The sequence below is a fragment of the Equus caballus genome, chromosome 4 (genome assembly GCF_041296265.1).
Source record: "Equus caballus isolate H_3958 breed thoroughbred chromosome 4, TB-T2T, whole genome shotgun sequence".
Classification (NCBI taxonomy): Eukaryota; Metazoa; Chordata; class Mammalia; order Perissodactyla; family Equidae; genus Equus; species Equus caballus.
The window spans coordinates 31678283-31690851 of record NC_091687.1 but is presented as its reverse complement, the minus strand read 5'-3'; the positions used below and the strand labels follow the sequence as shown (position 1 = coordinate 31690851).

The window sequence follows — 12569 nt, the reverse complement described above, 5'->3', positions numbered from 1 at the left end:
GGTTTGCTATGGAAATAACTTGTTTAAGAAACACTAATTAGTCAAGATTTTTACTGACTAGGGCACTATTATTAAAAAACACTTTGGGTATCAGGATTAATGTTTCAGAAATACTGAGGAAAATTATGTTGAAATCAGAGCCCTAAAAAGATCAGATGATTCAGTACAATCTAATGTCAGGTCAACAAACTACAGGTGACCCACGGGCCAGATTTACCTGCTGCCTCTTTCTATAAACAATGTTTTATGAGGATACAGCCAGGATCATTAACTGACATATTGTACATGGGTGTTTTCCCACTACAATAGCAGAAACTGCCTTTGACAGAGACTAAATGGTCTACAAAACTAAAATATGTACTTTCTGGCCATTTTCAGCAAAAAGTACCAACTCCTAGATATAGTCTACTTTTAGATACTATCCATCTCATTACATCATAAGCATTTTAAAATAATGAACTTTACAGATGTGTTTAATGGGCCATACAATATATATTTTTACCAGTTTCTTTCAGTAAAATGTTACAGCTTGATTTTCAAAATACATAATGATAATTTTCACTTACTAACTAGATGATGTGGTCATTCACTTTTTCCAAACTCTAATATAGATATAGTTTGTAAGCTTTCAGTGGTCTTTACAATGAACATTTTTTAACATAAAGTAACTTCAATCTATCTCTTTGTTTTATTCCAAAGACGTAAAATGTATTTTATTATTATTATTTTATTGAGGTCATAGTGGTTTGTAACATTGTGTAATTTCATGTCTACATTATTATCAGTTTCTGTATGGATACATCTTTCTCACCACCAACAGTCTAATTTTTATCAATCACCATACATATGTGCCCCTTTATCCCTTTTGCCCAACTCCCTGCCCCTCTGGTACCCACTAATCTGTTCTTTTTGTCCATGTATTTGTTTATCTTCCACATATGAGAGAAATCATGTGGTGTTTTTCTTTCTCTGTCTGGCTTATTTTGCTTAACATAATATCCTCCAGGTCCATCCATGTTGTTGCAAATGGGGTGGTTTTGTCTTTCTTTATGGCTGAGTAGTATTCCATTGTATATATATACCACAGCTTCTTTATCCATTCATCAGTTGATGGGCACTTGGGTTGCTTTCACATCTTGGCTATTGTGAGGAATGCTTCAGTGAACATAGGAGTGCATTAATCTCTTTGTGTTATTGATTTCAAGTTCTTTGGATAAATACCCAGTAGTGGGACAGCTGGATCATATGGTATTTCTATTTTTAATTTTTTGTGAAATTTCATATTATTCTCCATAGTGGCTGCACCACTTTGCATTCCCACCAGCAGTGGATAAGGGTTCCCTTTCCCCACATCCTCTCCAACATTTGTTACTTTTTGTCTTGGGAATTATAGCCATTCTGACCAGTGGAAGGTGAGATCTCATTGTACTTTTGATTTGCATTTCCCTAATAATTAGTGATGTTGAACATCTTTTCATGTGTCTGTTAGCCATCTGTATATCTTCTTTGGAAAAATGTCTGTTCATATCTTCTGTCCATTTTTTGATAGGGTTGGTTTTTTTTTATTGTTTAGTTATATGAGTTCTTTATATATTTTGGATATTAACCCCTTGTCAGATAGTTGATTTGCAACTATTTTCTCCCAGTTGGTGGGTTGTCTTTTCATTTTGTTCATGGTTTCCGTTACCTTTCAGAAGCTTTTTAATCTTTTTTATCATTTTTTTCTTTTGTTTCTCTTGCCTTAGTAGACATGGTGTTTGAAAAGATGCTGCTAAGACCAACATCAAAGAGTGTACTGCCTATATTTTCTTCTAGGAATTTATGGTTTCAGGTCTTACATTCAAGGCTTTAATCCATTTTGAGTTAATTTTTGTGTGGTGCAGGAAAACGGTCTACGTTTATTCTTTTGCATGTGGCTGCCCAGTTTTCCCAAAGCTATTTGTTGAAGAGATTTTTCTTTCTCCTTTGTGTGTTTTTGGCTCCTTTGTTGAAGAGTAACTGTCCATAGATGTGTGACTTTATTTCTGGGGCTCTCAATTCTGTTCCATTGATCTGTGTGTCTGTTTTTGTGCCAGTACCATGCTGTTTTGATTACTTTAGCTTTGTAGTATATTTTGAAATCAGGGAATGTGATACCTCCAGCTTTGTTCTTTTTTCTCAAGATTGCTTTGGCTATTTGAGGTCTTTTGTTGTTCCATATAAATTTTAGGATTTTTTGTTCTATTTCCATGAATAATGTCATTGGGATTCTGATTGGGATTGATCTATGTTTTTTATTTTACTCTAAATAAAATACTTGTTTGGAAAGTATTTTTCTATCATTTCATAGTTTAATAAAATGTTGCCTGTTACTTAAAAATTTTGATTATGTTCAAATGATTCACTGTTATTTTCTTAAGTTAAATGTATTGGAACTTACCAAAAAAGTCCCTGGATGTTTTGATAGACCATTAGAACAAACACAAACTTGAGGTAATGTTTATTCATCACACTGTTTTGCTCGAGCCATCTTACTCCATCTCACTAAAATATGCTGTGCATATCTTTGCATTTAGTGACATCACATTGATGGCTTGAATTGGCCATGGTGGTGGTATTTACAACATGGAAATAGACAAATGAGATTAATCAGGACTTTTTTGTTTTTTATTTGCTTGTTGGATTTTCAGAATGCCAGGTTAACAGGACATTACCAAATATATAACTGAAAGCATATTATTAAAGATATTTTAATGGCATTCACAAAACACAAAAGGTTAGGAGAACTAGCCAGACACCTAAATGAAGGTAGAGACTGTATAAATCAAGATATAACAATTCTGAGGGGCCAGCCCCATGGCCGAGTGGTTAAGTTCGCACGCTCTGCTTCGGCGGCCCATGGTTTCACCAGTTCAGATCCTGGGTGGGGACATGGCACCACTCATCAGGCCAGGCTGAGGCAGCATCCCACATGCCACAACTAGGAGGACACACAACTAAAATATGCAACTATGTATACATATATAGAAAAAAGATATAACAATTCTGAGCAAAACACTAGGTCTGTATGAAGTTTCTATGATGATAATCCTATCATGCCCAATGCTACTCTTTTGTTGTTGCAGTCAAGTTAAGATACAGGAATTGAGACCATTTTTAAGGATGGGAGTTATATGATCACTTTCATGTAGCATACTCCAGAAGGAAACAAATATGCTATTTTTATTTTAAAATTTTTAAAAATTACAAGAATAACTATACCAGATATAGTTTGGCAAAGATACTTGAATAATTTAAAGATAAAATTTCGTACTCTTCATTGTGTCAGCAAATGCTACAGATCAGGATGATTTGAAAGATAATTTCAATGAAGCATGCTGTGATGAAGTGATACTCTCTGCACTTAGTAGCCTATGTGGCCATTTTTAAGCTCAGAAGTTTAAATAAAAATTAGATATAATACAAACTAATTCAAGAGAGAAAACTTGAAATGAGCCTACAATTACATGTGTGATTTTACAGGCTCAAAGACTGCCACTAAAGTCCTCATCTCTTCTGGAGCTAGTTTTACAGTTTATCTCATCAGTTTAAGTGGGAAATCATTAAAAACCATGTGCATATGATGTAAGATGTTATTTTTATTAATTATCTTATTTATTAATTCTCTCAAGATTTGCCAAGATACCAAGCTAAGCCTTCCTATGACCATAGATCCTCTGGTTGGATCCAGTTCTTGTATAACCCACACTGATAATTTATTTATGATTTCCAGATTTGCTTTATTTACTCTTACAATATAGATCTTTAATAAAACACTTGGTAGTATTTCTATTAGATTCATGATGCTGTGTTGACTGTCAATATTTAGATAGTATTTTTGAAACATTAAGTAGTTTTAGGAGTTACTTCAACATATGATAAATCACTTACTTTCCTCTCATCCGTAAGGCTATACCTATGTTCTGTGCCACCAGGCTAGAATGATAAAAGTTCATTCCTCTTATGTTCAAAGATGAACTCACAAGAAGGCCATCAGTCCAAATGAGTGTTGACAAGCACTCACCTGTTTAGACCAGCACATTTTCTGGAGAGAGAGAGAGATACACACACACACATGTATATTGCTTTGTTTTGTCTATAATTATGTGTTTCATTCATATGTAGTATCCATAGAGCCCTCAGCCTGATGTGAGGCATCACTATAAAAATACTAATTGTATACCATTGGAGTTATATGGACTTTTAAGTTTTAAAATGTTTTCATGACTATAGTATTTTTGAAATTTCATTTATTGAAGGCAATAAAGATGGCTAATTCTCTATAGTTTGAAGTTAATTCTTTCATAAGGGAAAATTATAGATAAATAGATAGATAAAATATCTTTGTGTTTATGTAATTGAACATATTCATCTGTAGAATGAATTCCATGTATACTTAGGAATTGATTTGATCTCTTCCAGGTATATCTTTCTGCATTTCTGAATACAAGAGTATATAGACTCAGCCTTTCTGATTCAAAACTTTCTTCCAGTTGATTTAAAACATGAATGACAATTGGTTGGCTATAGAATTCTTAGACTGTATTTTTTTCCACTCCAAACTATGAAAGCTATGTTGAGAAACAGTTTGAGTCTACTGTTTTTTCTAATTTTGGTCATTTCTCTTAACAATAGACTTTTCGGATTCCTCATGGTCTGACATATTAACACTCCTGCAGCAGTCAATTGCATAGATTTCAATTGTGTTGACTTTTGGGAGAGTAAGAGTATTTTCAAATTTTCTCTAGCTTTTTATTTTCTGGATTTATGCAATTAAAACATACTGACCAATCACGTAGATTTTCTCATGCCTAAGCCAAGTGCTATTCTGAAGGTACTCACTTATGTAACTAACATTAAATGGAGAGGGAAAAAAATCCCCAATGTACTTTCTGAGTCGTTGTACTGGTTATTTGTTTGAAAAATGATTTTTATTCAACCTTGTTTTGAAAAATCTTTCTGAATGAGGTTGTCTATCCTGTTAAATAATGTAGGAGAATTTTGTGTTTCAAAACGCTGAGTATTAGCAATAATTGTTATTGCAAAATCATTAAGCTATACTCAAGAAATTAGTTTTAAAACACTCCTAGTATTAGCTTGTGCCATCCCCTAAAATAAAAAATGCAGTTAGTGTTCCATTAATCAAAATTTCCTGAACCAATCTTTTGGTTTTGTAACAATCTATGATGATTTTCTGAAAGAACCCAGGCAATCAGGTACTTGAAGGATCCTAATCTTCCAAAATCTTAAAATGCATTTCCCAGGAACATTAATCAACATTCTTAAGCAAATAATGCACAAAGAATGATCTTTCGCTACCTATGATTCTTCATTTTAATGCACAAGATCAGTCTTTGTTCTACTGAAAAATGAAGACAAAAGATCTAGGGAATTAAACTACAAGCCTAGGTTTCTAAAGTGCAATTTCTTGCTGTTTGCTTTAGGATTAAAATTTTTAACAAATGTAGACCAACAGTGTTGGGGCTGTGAAATGCTCATCAATATTGGGGTTTTAAATGTTATATGATATTTTCTCTCATTTCGGCCTTTGATGTTGTTACTTCTCTTTGAAATGATTTGAGCATCTGAAAGAAAATTTGAATATATGGACTTTGAATGTATGTTTAAAACTTGCCACATCCATTTTAAACTTTTATTCTTAGACAAATGATTATAAACCTTATTTATTTTACATTATCTATACCAAGTTCAGCATGATCAACACCTTAAGTAATGGCCTCAAAAAATTAGATGCTTCCTCGGTAGTAAACTTTCTTTTCCCTAGACTTTTTTGCCTATTGAAACCTACTCAATGTCATCACAATTTTCGGAAGTTTTGAATTCATGACATGCTTCAAAAATAAAACTTTCTTTAAAAATACCTCTTTATATATTCTTCTCAGAGCAGAGTTCCAACCATCTCTAAATTTGGAGAGTCCGTAATACAATTATCAATGTCTCTTGACAAGCACAGACTTTGTTTTGTTTTGTTTTTTGTCTGATAACGACCAGGGTCAGTTCTCTGGGTTCCATCCTTTTGTGCTTTTATCTATTGTGCATATTTCTTTTTCTTTTTTCTTTTTTTTTTGAGGAAGCTCAGCCCTGAGCTAACATCTACCAATCCTCCTCTTTTTGCCGAGGAAGACTGGCGCTCAGCTAACATCCGTGCCCATCTTCCTCTACTTTATATGCGGGACGCCTACCACAGCGTGGCTTGATGAGCCGTACCACGTCCCCACCTGGCATCCGAACCAGCAAACCCTGGGCTGCCGAAGCGGAACGTACACAATTAACCACTGCTCCACCAGGCCAGCCCGTATTGTGCATATTTCTATTGTGTCCCATAACACTGAATTCTTTTTTTTCTACATACTCAGTGCCCAGGTCAGGGCCTAATAAAACAAGGTTTAAAGCAATATATATGGAAATGCGTGTTGAGGAATTTATTTTCCATTACAACGGTTGGATACTTATGAAGATGTCACTCCTCTCAGGGTTGTGTGAAGCAAATAAAATGATACAGGTAGTCACATTCTACCATTTGTAAAGAACTATGTACATTTAAGACAGCATCGATATTTGGTAATATAATTTTTGACGATCTTTTCAGAAAAACATGTGTAAGATAGAAACTGTATCCTCTGGGCACATGTTCTTACAACTTTCAGCTGAACAGCTCATAAATTTATTCTAGGTTTTTTTTTCTTAATTTTTCTTTGCTTTGAATTTGAATTCAGATCTCTGGAGTGTGAGTGGGAGCTTGGATTATTAATGATGTAGAAAAACCTCTCCAATCTGGAAAATACAGCACCATCTCACTGTGCAGTGGCTGGGTGTGAGAAGATTTCTTCTCTAGCCCAGAATCTCCCCAAACATTGTTTGCTCTGCAGTTGAGAGAAGGTGAAGGGCACAAAACATGAGTTTTTGAAAATCTCAACTCAAAACAACAAGTACTATGTGGAAGTGTTCGCTGCCTGACATGTGTTTCTGATTTATTTGCACTTAAATGGTGAGTGTGTTTTGCTCTCAATCTTGTAAATTTTTACAGAAACAACTCAGTGGTTGAATCTCTCCATTATGTGATAACCACAGAAAGTCAAGTTTTGATGTTTACTACTTCAGTAAAAGCGGACATGATTTTCCTTAGTCTGAGCCCCCTCCCCAACCAGGAAAATTGCCTTCTCATATAGAGTCATATAGCTTATTCACTCGTTTCATTTCCTTATCTAGTGAGATGCCCAGCTCAACATCCCAAACCTTTGGTTCTGCCTTCTCTGATGGGAGTGGGTCAGAGGGAGCTTCTTAGCGTTTGTGGTTCAATGTATATAATTGAACACTTAATCAGTCACTGACTATAATTTTCGTTACAAATGTTCTAGTGCACAAAAAGCTATAGAAAATACTATGGCAAACAGCCATGTACCCACCATACTGTTTTAAGTCTTAACATTTTGCCATATTTGTTTTATATCTTTAGGAGAAATAAGTACTTATAAATCAATTAAAGCCTCCTGGAGTCACCTTCGCTCTCCCAAACCTCTCTTACTGCCCCAGAGTAAACTACCAAACTTAATTTGAGGCTACTCTTTCACTCGGTTTTCTTCACAGTTTTATTAATGTATTCATAAACTATATAAGGACACATTTTTCTTGTTTACAAAATTTTTTAGAAATGATATTTTACTGTACATGTATTTTTGCTATTTTTTTAGTCATATAAAGTTAATGAGATTCATCCAAAGTGGTACACGTAGTTCCAGTTCATTTATTTTCACCAAGGGGCAGAATTCCACTTTTCTATGTCTCTACTACAATTTAACTAATGTTTAGTTCTCTGGTTATTTAGATTATTTATGAGGATTTTTTTTTCTCTTTCAAACAATGCTATAATTAAATTTTTTGAAGTAGTTTCCTTGTACACATATGCAAGAGTTTCTTTTACAAGTTAAATTTCTGTGTTATAACAATTATCTTTTTAAATAATGTGGGAGAATATTGTGTGGGTTTTTTCCAAATTACTCCCTAAAATGTTATGCTATTTTTACCTTTATTAGTGGGAAATTTGTGTTCTTGTTTCTCTACATCCTTGTTCCTCTCTCTACATCTTCTTTTTCAAATATAATGTGGAATGGCATCCCATTGTGATTTTCCTTTATTGTCCCTTCAGTAGTATTGAGTATGGTCATATTTTATTAATCTTGTTAGATCTTGGGTTTTTCTCATCTGGGATTTACCTATTCTTTTGCTCGTTCTTTAATTGGATTGTTTGTATATTTTAAATTGAATTTTAGGGAATCTTTATATATTGTGGATATAATCCTTTCCCAAGTATATAGACTATAAATACCTTCTACCCATATGTGGCTTGTACTTTTAGTTTCTGTCTTTTTTTAACAGAAGTTAAAATTTTAATATATTCTAATTTATCATTTTGTTTGTATTAATCTTTATAAATGTTCTATATTGTTTGGGAAATTCTTTTTGCCCTGAAGTCTTAAAAATGTTAGTCTTTATTTTCTTTTCAAAAATTGTAAAATTTTACTCCTCATACAATGTCCTTGCAGACATTAAACTAAGTTATTTTTAATCTATTTGTGGTCTGAATAGAAATTTTAGTTTTTTCCTTCTCCATATGGACTGTCAGTTGCCTGTTCACCATTCGTTGAACAATGTGTCATTACTCCCACTGATCTACAATGCCCCATCTGTCATATATTGATTTTTTGGATGTGTGTGGGTCTTTTATGAGTTCTTTGTTCTAGCTTACTGATCTAGCTTACTGATCTATTAGTCTATCCTTACATCAATGTCACACTGTTTTAATTATGATATCTTTATATTAAGTCCTGACATATGGTAGATGAATCTATCATATTGCTGTTCTTCAAAATCCTCTTGGGACAATTCTTGACCTTTGATCTTGCATGTACATTCTAGAATCAGATTGTCAGTTTTTAGGAAAATCTCTGTTGAAATTTGATAGTGATTATATTGAAGGTATAGGTTAATTTGGAAAAAAATAGATCTTTTTATATTGGGTCATGTTTATTTGTCTTGAATGGGTCCACAATGCTGGACTTTTGTTCTACTTAGAGATTTAATTATTGTATTCTGAATCGATGCAATGAAGTAAGTCAGTGCATTAAAAAATTGACACATAGAAATCGTTAAGTGTGTTAACAACTTTGTGTCCTTTTATATCAACTTATAACAATATTATATCTCCAGAAAAAGGCAGAGTAGAAAACATAAATAAAATTTTGTTCAGAGAATATAATAGGCAAATCTAATCCTTAATATGCATATCGTTGATACTAAGCTTTATTTAGTCACTGGATTTCTTGAACTTAATCTCCAAATTTTTTTTCCTGGTATTGTATATCATAACATCATAATTGTAAGATATATTACTGGCATGATACTTTTAAAATTTCAACAATTTTCCTAATGGAACAATGAATCCATAAGAACTAAACATCTTTTAGCCAATGAACCAAACACAATTATTTGTTTCTTTGTATTGATAGGTTGTCCAACTGTAAGTTAATTTAATAAAACATTTTGAAGATAATTTGTTTCTATATTACTATTATTGATAATTAAATCAAATTTGTTTGGAAAATTTTTGGAAAACTGTTTGGAGCTAAGAGTATAATGTTAAGATCTGAATGTAGCTTCAAGGACCTTAATGAATCAGTGGGAACATAGACTAGGAGAGCAAAAAGCTAAAACTGGTGATATCCAGTTTTTTCTTGTGGACTTAGAGCTATATGGAAAGTTAGCTTCTCTCAGGCTATTAGGCCTGTAAAGAAATGAGCTCGTCTTTGTTTGTCCGTATGCTGTTCTGTGAGGAAATGTGCCGGTATCATAAATTCTAATTCATGGATATTTGTAAATTCTTAGTTTCTAGTTGTTTCAATGTAGGTGATATGGTCCAGCTAGCTAGCTCGTCTTAAAGATGAATTGACAGGGTTTCTGGCAAGAAGACACTGTTGGATTTATGGCAGAGAATCAGCGGTTGGAGTGAAAGTGAGGTTAGCTGTTTTTGGAGTGGTGGTTTTGATTTTAGAAGTTGGCCTCTCTAATTCCCTTTCATGGAGAAGTCTATAGCAGAAGAACTTATTCCAGTAGTATTATTAGAAGACACACTCCTGTGTAACTTAAGGGAGAATATTCCTAGGCAAGAAAGTCTCTATTTCTGCTTATGCTTTTTTGGCATATGTTACAGATGGCATGGCAGTGATCAAGGTTGGCGATCAAGAAACACACCACACAGATGAGTGAGCTTCCTTGTTCTTGTTCCAGGGGGATTACCAGGTACGAATTGGTCATTAGCATGAGATTTCTCAAAATTCCCACAAGCTGGTGTGTCCAGTACATGTGACACAAGATCGTATTTTACGTTGATGCAAAGATTTTCTAATAAATATTTAGGAAACTATCTTCTGGAAAGAAAAATATAAATTTTGGGTACCTAGACTGGTAGGTGGTAGTATTTTTCGGATGCAGTGATATCATACTTACCTTGTCAGGATAGTAATGATTAGCCATATTACCAGGGCAAAGAAAGATATTTCTCTTATTTATTTTTAAATTTATCAGAGGAAAATTATGTTTGAGTAGACATTTCTTGAGAGGGACATTAAGAAAACTTAATAATAGCACTGTTTTACACATTTTTTGTATGCATAATACTCCAAATCCTAATTTGATTTCTTTTATCCACAGGGATGGCATACCTTGAAATATTTATGTATGCTTAGGTGCTATTGCTTCTTGATAAACAATTCTTTCTGTACTTAAATTTCTGGATTTGTCTACTTAATATGCCACAGAACAGGCCATACTTTGTGTGTGTGTGTTAACTTGGTGTGGTTATTTTGGAAGCAAGGATGCTGAGCTTTCTCTTGAATATCCATACCAAATCTTCAACAAGCCAATGCTTTAGCATCTTCGATATGTAGAGAGAATGTTCTAAAAGTCAGATAAGGATTTAAATTCAGCTTTTGTACTTACTGCCAGGATAAATTGTTTAACTTTTACTACCTTGGTGTTCCCAGTTGGGAAATTGGGCTAATAATAGTCTTTGCAAAATTATGAGACTTATAAATAATATATAAGAACCATATACCATAGCATTTGGCATACTGTTTCACATAAATGATGAAAAGAGTGTGCTTACTTTCACTTTGGAGATCTTTGATGGCAAGAAGATTATTTGCTATATTAAGCTTGAATTCTGTGTCCCTTATATCTGTACATGCTTTAATAACTGACAGTTGGCTATGGTCAGTTCTGAGCTCAGAGGTGCAGGGACATGGAATATTCCTAATGGAAAAAGCACAAAACTTGAAGTCAGAAGACTCTGAATTAACGCCATCTTCATGACTTTAGGCAAGTTACTTACGTTCTCCGAGTCTCTTTTTATCTCCTCTGTGCAATTAAGTTTTAAGACCTATCTCACAGGGTTAACAATGAGTATGTAAGGAGCTGATGTATTTTGCGTACTTTGTTAACTATAAAGCACTAGACTAGCTAGAGAAGCTATTTTGTTAAGGATAGATGAAATTATTTTCATAGATAACAAATAATCTTATAAAGTTCAGTCTTCTTTTAGGGGGACATTTAACTGCTAGAGGTATCTGCTATAATGGTATATCATTTTAAATATATGGCCTGAATAAATTTTAAAAAATTATAATGCCTTAAGTGATTAAACCATTTCCCATGTAAATCTATCACCTCCAAACTATAAAATCATAGTTTTGGTTAATCTTTTTAAGGCTTCTAAATTTTTCTTCTTATCAACAGTATGTTAATCAGTAAACTTCATGCTCTGATTAAAATCTATGGACATACATACAATGAATATCTGTTATGTAACCTTCATGGTCTGTTAGTCACTGAAAACACACCTTGTTAGTGAACAGAATTGTGACATTGGTGTCAGATGCCTGACTCTGAGTGTCTGGACCAATCTTTCTCATCAATTCGTTTTGTGTGTGACTTTAGTCAAATCACAGAAACTCACTGGGTCTTCAGCATTAAACATAAGGGATCCTCTACAAGACCCTTCTATAACGCTTATGTATGAGACTCTTTACCTCTCCAAAGGTATAAGGGAGAGATTCAACCTTGAGAAGAAACATAGTCAAAGATTTGGAAGAGGGGTATAAGACAGTAGTATGGGAGCCATAGGAAGCTAGGTATGTTACATAAAATGGAAATTTATGCACTAGAATTAATAATGTGAGACTAATTACATAGTATGAAAGAAGAAATGAGATCAGAATGGATAAATCGTAACACTAATGAAACGAGTCTCAGGTCTTCTCTGTCACTTGTACAGGCTCCTTGCAAGGCTTACAGGAAGTTCTAAGAAATATGTGATATACATGGCATTTGTCAGGTTTTTAACATTGTAATTGTTGTGCTTTCTTTTGTCCTTTTAACAGATATTCACTTGTATCTAATTTTTTCTTCATAATTTTATATTTTTTCTTAAAATTGTGGAAGCTTCAGCTCTCATAAAACTTGAATTCATCCCTGCA

At 33.6% G+C, this 12569-nt stretch overlaps 1 protein-coding gene across 14 annotated transcripts in view; it reads left to right on the top strand.

Annotated features, from left to right (window-relative positions):
• Positions 1 to 12569, top strand: part of PCLO (piccolo presynaptic cytomatrix protein) — a 386717-nt gene that overhangs the window by 258948 nt on the left and 115200 nt on the right. For 5 of the 14 annotated variants that reach the window (XR_011437785.1, XR_011437784.1, XR_011437783.1 and 2 more), the window contains one exon: positions 10247 to 10335. The exons of the other annotated variants lie outside the window; for them this stretch is intronic. The gene's annotated coding sequence lies outside the window, so the exon portion shown is untranslated. The remainder of the gene's footprint in view (positions 1 to 10246; positions 10336 to 12569) is intronic. 14 annotated transcript variants of the gene reach the window in all.